Here is an 11012-nt window from a genome sequence, read left to right as displayed (position 1 = left end):
ACTTAGGAAGTTATTCTATCGTTTTGAATTAACCTTATACTCTTTTCTGTTGTGGTTATAGGTATACCATTGAAATGCCTGAAATTACGACAAGCTGATGTGTGTTTTACAACAAATCATTCAAAGTTAGTTGTTTTCTGAAGATCGTCCATCTCATTAATACCATTCTAAGAAGAAGGAACCAGGACGGAAGTTAGAAATATAAGTGTAAGTTGGCCTTAAAAGTTGATCCCTAGTAGAATCGTTTTTTATATGTTAAACTACTTCAAGCATCCTTCAGACAAAAACATTTTGTTTTGCTTGATATCATTCTTAAATAACATAATTGACTCTGTGGCAAATCTAGATTTACATCTGGGACGAGCGCTGCCAGTAATTAGTGTGCTGGATTGGGGATATGAAGTTATGTGGTTCGCGCCCCGTCAGTAAAAAACAGTACTATCAGACCATGCTACTACTTTAAGGTTCATTGACCGCTCCCTTTCAGCTTTCCAATTAGACTGACTACTGACTACACGGCATTGGCCAATCTGCATAGTGCTGTCGCTTCTGCTGGCTAACTCAGTCGAAATAAGATAAACCTGAACAATGACAGATCTGACTCGTCATCTCTGAGATAGCGTGCATTGCGTATATGGCATACGCTAAGTAATCAGTAAGTGCTTTTAAATGCCACTACTCTACCACAGAGAAAACACTGTTGACTTGTTTGAATGAGAGTTCACTATTAGAGTGGACCACGCACCATTAAGATGGCTCATATATATAAAATACGTAAAAATTATTATTTTGATGCTGGACAACCATGCAGCAAAAAATGACAATATAATATGTAACATTAGCCGGGTAATCAGCAAATCGTCACAAATGAGAGTTTCGCGACAGTTGATTAGAATCAGCTTGTTTGTTGAATTGTCCTAGCCACGAGCACAGTGCAGGCGCTAGAGCCACACTGGTTGCAGAAAACATACAGGGATTGAAAGAGTCAATTGTGAATGGACTTCATGACAAACAAGTACGGAATTCTAGTAGGAACATCTAAATGACCCATCCAGTTACTACAGGTTAACATAACTTTTCTTCTATTGCTTTAAACAAATTATGAATCAGACTTCGGAGATTTATCTCTGGAAATTGCATGATTCAAGGGCATCAAGTAGAGCGACACACAAATTTTGGGAATGTAATTTTTCGGGCCATGTTCACTCAGTAATATGGAGATGGTGGTAGCACCGTAATATTTGCACTGTTGAGAAGAAATACTAGCCACATCAAGGCAAACTGCCATATATGATTCGTAGACTCACTATTTCACTGGATAGTTTTCACACATAAATTGTTTTCTTCTGGGAGCAAGAGAGGAAATATTAAATGCTGGTCACTGTTGATCACTTCAATAAATGGACTAAAGTATGTTCACTCACCAACACCACACTTCAGACTGTGGCAGATATATTGATTTTTGTAGAGGCATGCTTGCTCAGAAGTAGTCCATGCTCACTATTTTATAATATAAAAATACAATTAAATATAATATAATCAGTGAGATGTCGCTTGCGTGTAGTATGTGTGACGAAGTAATCAGTGATCCAAACGATTGTGTGCAATGTTTAATGACTGTAAGTTATACTATCGTTATTCTTGTATAAAAGTAATAAATTATAAAAAGTTAAGTAAAGAAAAGAAATTATAATTATTAAAAGAATTATAAGTGTTCAACTTGTAGAAATCAGGATCGCATATTTTTAACTCAACAGAACAGCTCTAAGAGTCAGTGGCAGTTTCATTATTGTGTAATAAAACGAGTGTGCTGAAACAAGTCAATGTGAACGTTAAACAGATAGAAATTTAGGACAACTTGATAATATGAATAAAGTAAAATGTTTGAATACTTCGGTAAAATAAAAAGGGAAATATTGAAAACAGATTAACAGAATGTATTTGAAGTTAGACAAAAAAAATCCGAATGCAAAATTGAAATAAATGATCTTAATTTAAATCATCAGTAGACTTTTAAGTTTTATTCTAATAAAATTGACGAATGTTTAAAAATGATGTCAGAAATAATTATCAAAGTTAAGGGAATTAAAAGAAAGACAAAATCAGAACATGCAAAAGGGAATCAATATTTAACAAAAACAAATGATTGATCTCCAACAGTATTCATGAAAATAGAAATTCAAGGAGTACCACAAATACAGGGAGAGAATATAACTTCTATGATTAAGAGAAATTATTTAGGAAGTTGCAAATGCTGTTGATATAAAAGATGAAGATAATCAAACTACTCTTAGGGTAAAAATAGGAAATATAAAAAAACTTGGCTAATTATTGTACAATTTGTGAACATACAACTTAGAAAAGAAATGGTTTTACTTTTAACAAGGAGTGAAGAAAGTAAAAAAAAAAGATTGATATTAAAGAAGGTCTAGTATTTGCAAATAAACTTTTTCAATTACTAAAAATACTGCTAGAAACAGAAACTACACTACAAGTTTAATTGGATTAAAGAAGGGAAAATTCTAGTAAGAAAATCAGAAAATGAAAAGTTGGGTCATAATCCAAATGTATGCCAACTTTCGTCCAAATCCAAAGCCGTTTTCGAGAAATCTTGATGACAAACACATAAACAAACACACGCAGGGGTTAAAACATAACCTGCGTGTACCTTCGGTGGCGGAGGTAATAAATATATTTAGTTTACTGAATAACCCAAATTATATGTAAGTTCATCTAATGAATTTTGTATAAACATTACAAACGAACTTATAAGCAAAAATTCCTGTAACTCTTTTTAACACAGATCAATTATACAAAACTAGCATAACTGAAAAAAAGGGAAATAAGGGAATCTAAAATGGGATTGTGTTTATAAATAGAATACAGACTGGGCGTTAAAGATACGATAATGATTAAAAGAAGAAAGCAGGGTGAACACGAAAACAAAATGTTTGTAAAGGAAGTATGATAAAAATAACTGTATGTAATGTTCGATGAATAGGAAACAAGATTGGCATGACACATGGTAACAGTTACATGCTCGAAAGCCCCCCCCCCCCCAGTGGCACAGCGGTATGGCTGCGTACTTACAACGCTAGAAACCGGGTTTCGATACTCGTGGTGAGCAGAGTACAGATAGCCCATTGTGTAGTTTTGTGCTTAACTTTAAACCTAACCTAACTATTGTTAATGATGCATTAGACTAACTGGAGAGTCCTGATAGTTTGTGATGTAGAGAAACGGATAACCCATTGCGTTGCTCTGTGCTTAAACTACGAAACAAACGAACTAACATACCTGTAAATCTAATACCAACTAAAGAACAAGTAAAGGAAAACTGACAACGTTAATAACGTTTTTAGTTAATATGTTAATGTAAAAAAGAGTTTTCCTAGACATTTTAACACATGTCGTACGGGCAAATTGGGTAACATTTTTTACTAGGGGTAGGATCATCAAAAATCGATCTTTGAATTTGACTGCGGAAATGATACTAAACGATTGCACTAATGCTAAGGATTTCGCAGCTTTTTTAGAACAAAATATTAAGTATAGATGAAGATATGGTTACATAAAGATCGATATAATAACGAATATTACCTAGATATTACGAATGTTAGATAACTAGCACTGCAATTGCAAACAGCCTCGTTCGGAATGTGTTTACAAGATGCTTTATCAAGCTAATCAATTAATCTACTGGGTTTTGATATCGATTTTACACAGATGGAAAACTTTGTCATTCTGTCGTGAAGCACATAATGTAGCTAATAACATCCTTCACTGGATAGAATACAGCGAAAGGTTTGATTGTACTTCAATGATGTTTTTCTTTAACGTGTTACTGGATATGTTTTCTTTCGTTATTCTGCTATCAAATTTATTTTCCTATTTTAAGCAATAATTGGTCTGCATCATTGAGTAAGAGAATAAAACATATTTTCTTTATTATTGAAATGCTGAAGATAATTATACGACTTGCTTTGTCAGTATAATTAAAGGATTTACTTTCACTTGGTAAATTTCTCGTAAAAAATTCATCTATTCCGAATCATCTTTAGTATCATATACATATTTGCATCATTTCAGAACGTATTCACTTTCTTTGTTATCTTCAGTTAATGCCAAAACGTAATATCACCAAAATTCATATTGTCATTTTCAACATCTACGACTTCATTTTAGATATTCACAATATTTTCATTGTAATTTGGCCATGGTCGTTTTCTTCTACCGTTTCTTTCATTATTGGTACATGCCACTTTTTTTGGCTGCTTTTCCCCCCACGTCTCCGACTCAATTTAGCGGAAAGTTATAAACCATCACAACGAGAGCTTGCTAAGTATTTTGAACTTCTAGGTCTTTTACGTTTACAGGAGAAATAATAATATTAAAACTAATTTAATCCTATAAAAATTAGAAAGTGTTAAGTATCTTGAAGTAATAGTAAATTATAGATTAATTAGAAAAGAAAACATTAAATTTATAGAAAAAAACTAGGTCATCATTAGTAAGATTTTACTATTTAGAAAATTATTCATTTTGAGAATGGAAAGAAAATTATTTTATTTGGTTCGATTCAGTTTTAAAACACCTGTTGGGGAGATACATATCTAACAAATTAAAAAACATTTAATACAGTTATAAAAAGTATCAAATGTATATAATAATTATCATAGTATGATCATATTAAATTAAATTTGCGTGATTGAAATATACTATTGTTGCATATATTATATATTTACAAAATATTAAATAGATTCAGTAAAGATATTCAAACAAGAGCTGAAGAACATGGAAATTTAAAATTTCCTAAAGTAAATAAGGAAATATTTAGAAAAGTTATTTGTATCAAGCACCAAAATCATATAATAGTTTTCGAACTGAAATATAACCCCCCAGTGGCACAGCGGTATGTCTGCGGACTTACCACGCTAGAATCCGGGTTTCGATACCCGTGGTGGGCAGAGCACAGATAGCCCTTGTGTAGCTTTGTGCATAATTAAAAAGAAACAAAGAAACAAGAACTGAAATAAGACTAGTAATAATGAATATAGATATTAAGATCACTATTAAAGAAATGGATAACTCAAATATATGATCCAGAAAGTTTATATATAGTTTATACGGAATATAACAAAAAGGAATCCTCATTAGCCGCGACACTTGAAATTCTTTTAGACAGGATTAGAGTGAATTAATGTGTGAGACCTTTTTTTTTCTTGTTTTTATTAGCTATATTTTTATGCCCCAGCAATACCAAGCGTGGGGCGCGTGTATACCTGATTCGATTTTATTACTCATCAGGATCTTTACCAGCCTATCCTCAAATTGAAATTATTTTAGGCAGGATTAGAGTAAATTAATCTATGAGACCTTCAGCGTTGTGAAACACATCAATCAAAAGGGTTTGACCCCCTGAGTTCAAAACTGTAATTAGATGTCAAATCAGTCAAGAGATGACAGAGCTATGAGCTAAAAGTTTGTACTTGAAAAAACAAAAACACTTAGAGGCGTTCTATGAGCCGCCATGCCGCGGCTAAAAAGAGAAAAAATTATTAATTGAAAAATATATATTAAAATATTATAAACGTTAAAATATGTTTAAATTCAATAAAATTTGGTGAAAAAATATTCATTTATTGATTGATTGATTATTAATATACTTACGATACACACTCAAGTAATTTTGTGGATCTTCTTTGTTATAAGATTGTATAATATAATTTTTGTACTATTTTTGTCTGTTGTTTATATTGAGCACAATGTACTTATTTTTAGCCGCGTCATAGCAGCTCATGGAATGGCTCAGAGTTTTTTCTTCTTTTTTTCAAGTACAAACTTTTAGTTCACAACCCCGTCATCTCTTGACCAAATTGAGATCTAATTACAGTTTGGGACTCAGGAGGTCAAACCTTTTCGATTGATGTATTTGACCACGCTCAAGGTCTCATAGATTAATTTACTCCAATCCTGCCTGAAAGAATTTCAATTTGAAGGGAAGATGATAGTGATTCTGATGAGTAATAAAGCCGAATCGGTGTATACGAGTGACCCTCGCTTGGTATTGCTGGCGCACAAAAATATAGCCATTAAAAAGGAAATAATGGTCTCATAGATTAATTTACTCTAATCACGCCTAAAATAATTTCAAGTGCCACGGCTATTGAGGATTCCTTCTTGTTTGAATTTGAAAATTTTGAAAAACTGTAACAGTCACCTTTTTGAATGCATTATAATAATTACTTGGAGTGGTGAAGACTCCCATTTCACATTATTATCCTCAGTTTGAAGGTTTAGCTGAGTCGTACAAATTGTAGAGCCTATGCTTTCCAAGTTTGTGAGCCTGGAGTGAACTAACTATAGCGCTTCAAGTACCGAACCTGGTTTCATCATTTTTTAATGCACTGATTGGATCTTTCAGTGTTTCGAGTATCGAAGCCCGGTTTCTAGCATTGTAAGTCCGCAGACATACTGCTGTGCCCCTGGGAGGCTGGCCCGGCATGACCAGGTGGTTAAGGCGCTCGACTCGCAATCTGAGGGTCGCGGGTTCGAATCCTAGCCACACCGAACATGCTTGCCGTTTCAGCCGTGGGGGCATTATAATGTGACGGACAATCCCACTATTCTTTTGTAAAAGAGTAGCCCAAGAGTTGGCAGTGGGTGGTGATAACTAGCTGCCTTCCCTCTAGTCTTACACTGTTAAATGAGGGACGGCTAGTGCAGATAGCCCTTTTGTAACTTTGCGCGAAATTAAAAAAAAACAAACAAACAAACTGGGGGCTTCCTTAAAGGAAATTTAATAAAGAGCGTCGATTTTCTTCTTAATCAGAAATTCTGAATTCTATAGAGAGTGTTAAGCTGTCATGACCGTGGATAACTGATACGGAAATGCTTACCCGTACTTCAAGCTCATACAGTTTCGAAAGTCCGAGTATGTTTATTTGTTGTTAAGCGCAAAGATACACAATGGGCTATCTGTGAGGAGGCAATCACGTGTAACATTTTTAGCGTTATAAGCTGTTGAGCCACTGGAGGACAAGATTGAACTACGTTCACATACTGGTGATTATGTTTATATAATTAAACCTTCGTTTGTGGCTTGTGTAAATCTGCCTACCACACCACCCCATGCGATTATTTGCGGCGGCCTATTCATATTATGTCAACCGCAGGTGAAGGGTTAAAAATGAACATAGCTTTGTCCAAAAAAAGGAATATTTGAACATTCAAATCTATAGTGTGTTTTCTTCTATTTCTTTAAGAGTAGCAAAATTACTTTTTTTTTCATTTAAAATGAATTGTTGCTTTCACTAAGCCTCCTACAATATAATCGCTTCTTAATATTCTGTGAATGAATGTTAGTCACCAGGTGATTTTATTTGCTCAAAGAAATTTCATTGTAGAGAAAAGATTGAATTAAGACACCTGGATAGAAATATGAAATACGTCTTATGCTTTAGATTTCTATACTTTAATTGTCGTTTTCCCAGTAGTTATCGAAATGTTGCTAAAACTTCAAACAAATTTTTGTCAGTATGGAAAATTCGAACAAGCTTAACTAAAAATTCAACTCAAAAAGTATTTAGGATTTAAACCCCAACAAAAATATATTTCCATGGATGCCTTATAAACCAAAGTTAATAAACAATACGTTCTGGCGTTGGCTCAGGTGTTAATTAGTTTCAAATATATATAAAAGTTTTGTTTAAAATTTAAACTCATTAAAAATGAAGAAATAAAAACAAAACAATACATAACAGTGTTGAAATATGTCAGTGTTTGCGTATTAATAGTTAATAATAAAGAAAGAAGACTTCCGAAATGTTGTCATTTTAGTCTTTCTTTATTGAAACCCTTGTGTCTTTGTAAGTAAATTGGCGTCCATTTTCACCTTTGTTTCGTAGTAACCAGCTGATATTTTTTTTTTATTTACACGTAAATGAAAAACAAATGGAGTATAATATTCTTCCTTTAACGGGTTCGTTGGGTCATAGGTAGTATACAGAAGATTAACCTCTGTGGCCACTGCCCTAGCGTGCGCATGTTCACGAGACAAACGTGCCAAAGAGGCATTTTCACTTTTGAACTGATGTAGACATGTTACTGAATTGTGAATATGAAGCTTAATATTATATTTCTGGTCCTTGAGTACGAGTAAGAATACAAAAGTCTCGCTCGGATATGATTTTTAAGACATCTGTTCTCCACCATGAGTTTAAACTGTGAATAAAACCTATAGGCAACCGTCACTATTCCTCCAGTGGTTTATTGAACAATTCTACCTTGTAAGCTCTTTTTTTTTAACGCAAAACCATTTGAAGGGAAAAAACAATGTTGTGTTATTTGCATATTTTTAAAGTACTCTATATTCCTTAACTATCTTATGTATCATAAATATTGCCGTGCACAGTTGACAAGTCAGTATATTACAAATGGTATGAACTCTATCAACTTGTTTAAATAAGAAATCAAAACAATGTCATTTGGCCAACTTTTGATTGAGTTCAGTTTGCTCTATTTCAAGTTTTTGTCTTAAAATAGTAACTCTTGTTTCTGAATGACTGTAACTGCCTTTGGTTTTTCTCAGGTTAGAAATATATTTTTCTATCCAAATCCTCTGAGAAATGGCTTAGTGTAATTATTCTGTGAGAACAAGGATGTTGAAGTATACCGTTTGATAATGTCGAAATAAAAAATATGGAGGTGTCATGCACAGTAGTGGGGATTACCTTCTTTAATGATATCGTATGCTTACATGTATTACTCATGCCAGGCAGTAGCTCATCAGTTTGAGGTAAGATGATTATCTTTATATGTTTGCAAGCATATTAATTACCTTGAACGATCAATTTTAGGTTTACAATAATCAACCCTTTCTACAGATTTTTGAAGAGTACCGTGTGGTTGGATCTCATGAAGAGTACCATGTGTTTGAGTCTTATGAACCTGAGACACGAAAATGAATTAGTTATGGTAAAACTTTAATAATTACAATGGCATATGGATTAGCAAGAAAAGCCTTGATAAACTGTCTTTGGTATCCTTGTAAACAGTACTTACACTTTGCAGTCTTGGTCTTACACAGAACCCAGATATAGAAAAATCTGCGCATGCGTAACAATTACTTGCCATTTTCCCGATATAAATATATTCCAGGTCCTTTCTTCGTTATCCCTATAAATGTCAGTTAGAAAGAAAACCGGAAGCATGAGAATTCCGAGATAAGCGTTAATCATGGCATTAGCACAATGGTTTTACTGATCTGACGATCTGTTCTCAACTGTGATGTCGTGGCACTTTCCATTCCATTGTGAACCGTTTCATATGTTCAACTAGGTTCCTGCGGAAATAGCACAACCGTATTCGTTTGTCTCAGGACTTCCGTTCACAGCTGATTTTTGTGATGTAGAAACACAGACAAAATCGCAGTGTGCTAGGTAATATGACGAAGCTTAAGAAAATATAAGTGCATGCTTAATGCTCTCCATTGCTGCCAGTTTTAGTTCTGCAAATGGGTTTATGGTGACCGAATTCTCACTGCTTTAAACATGTTTTTCTTTTCTTGGTTGTGTATTATCGGTGCTTATAAAACACGTGTTATTTCCCATTCACAAAATTCAAAATTCAAACTCATTGAAAATATATCTTAACGGACTCCCACTGGACTCACATGTAATCAATAAATAAAAAATGGAGAATACTTATTCGATTTTTGTTGTTTCAAAACGAACTCTTCATGTATTTCACGATTTGTTGTGAATTATTATTAAAGCAACACGAAAGTCACTTGTGGTCATCGGTGCTCGCTTAATCAACATACTAAAACTTAACGTTATTTATAAAACCGTAAACATAAGTAAAGAATAAATGCATAATGCAAAATAATGAAACTTTATACATTTTTGTGACTTATGTCAATCAGCAACAATATATGTATATAAATATAAAGGTTCAAAAAATAAAAGGACGTTTTATCAATCAATGAAAAATACAAAATGTAATATTTCTAAAGATTCTCTCTCTCTTTAGCTCAAAAAAGGTAGAATGAGTCAGAAGCATAAAATTTAAAAAAATGCTACACAGTTTTATAGAAACATGTGACAAATGCCTGGTATTTTAAGAAAGTAAGCTGCTGGTGCAAAATTAACAATTACAACCACTTTTAAATATAGGTGGAGTTTGATTATGATAAATACCGTGAAATGATCTGCAAGCCTAATATTAAGGAGAAATTAGAGGTGACACTAATTGTACTTGCAGAGTTCTAGCATTTGCGTAATTGATTCAGGCGAATATTATGAAGCTGATAAAGTGTAGTCGCAGCATTTTATGTTCGCCGATAATTCTAGCCTTGAGTGAAGGATGAGGAACACGAAGCATTATTATGGTCATTCATTTGCTGCTATGTAGGAGTGATGTGCCAGTCAACGAATAATTTACATTTTTTTCTTCACGGAAGAGAGCCATAGCGTCTGCTCATTCATGATGAACTGGATCTGGAGCTCGTGAAATTTAATACCACAGAACCCATCATGTGCCTCGTATCTAAGAAGAAATAGCATTCATACATTATGATGATGACTTTGATAAATATTTAATGATGAAATTGAACAAAAGACATTCGTGAAAATTCCACCTAAGAAAGATATTTGGAAAGTAAGAAATTTAATTGTAGAGATGGATTAATGAACTTAGTAATAGCTTTTTTGATAAATATTTTAAGTTATGTCAACATTTCAAAAAGTCTATAAGTGTCACAAGTTTCTTACAAAGTTAAGCCTGTCACTATCGAAAGTTATTTTGTTGCAAAGTCAAGTCTGTAATTATCGCGAGTTATTTTGTTGCTTTTTTGTTTATTTGTAATTAAGCACAAAGCTACAAAATGGGCTATCTGTGCTCTGCCCACCACGGGTATTTTGTTGCAAAGTTAAGTCTGTAACTATCGCGAGTTATTTTGTTGCAAAGTCAAGACTGTAATTATCGCGAGTTATTTTGTTGCAAAGTCAAGA

At 33.4% G+C, this 11012-nt stretch overlaps 1 protein-coding gene across 4 annotated transcripts in view; it reads left to right on the top strand.

The window, feature by feature from the left end:
* The first annotated feature begins 57 nt into the window (after positions 1-57).
* LOC106478127 overlaps positions 58-11012 on the top strand; it is an 88775-nt gene continuing 77820 nt past the window's right edge. For all 4 annotated transcript variants that reach the window (XR_002609823.1, XM_013938640.2, XM_022381660.1 and 1 more), the window contains exon 1: positions 58-207. The gene's annotated coding sequence lies outside the window, so the exon portion shown is untranslated. The remainder of the gene's footprint in view (positions 208-11012) is intronic.

Source organism: Limulus polyphemus, unplaced genomic scaffold, assembly GCF_000517525.1.
Source record: "Limulus polyphemus unplaced genomic scaffold, Limulus_polyphemus-2.1.2 Scaffold182, whole genome shotgun sequence".
Taxonomy (NCBI): domain Eukaryota; kingdom Metazoa; phylum Arthropoda; class Merostomata; order Xiphosura; family Limulidae; genus Limulus; species Limulus polyphemus.
Note: the sequence above shows the minus strand (reverse complement) of the source record. Positions and strands in the feature narration are given on the sequence as shown.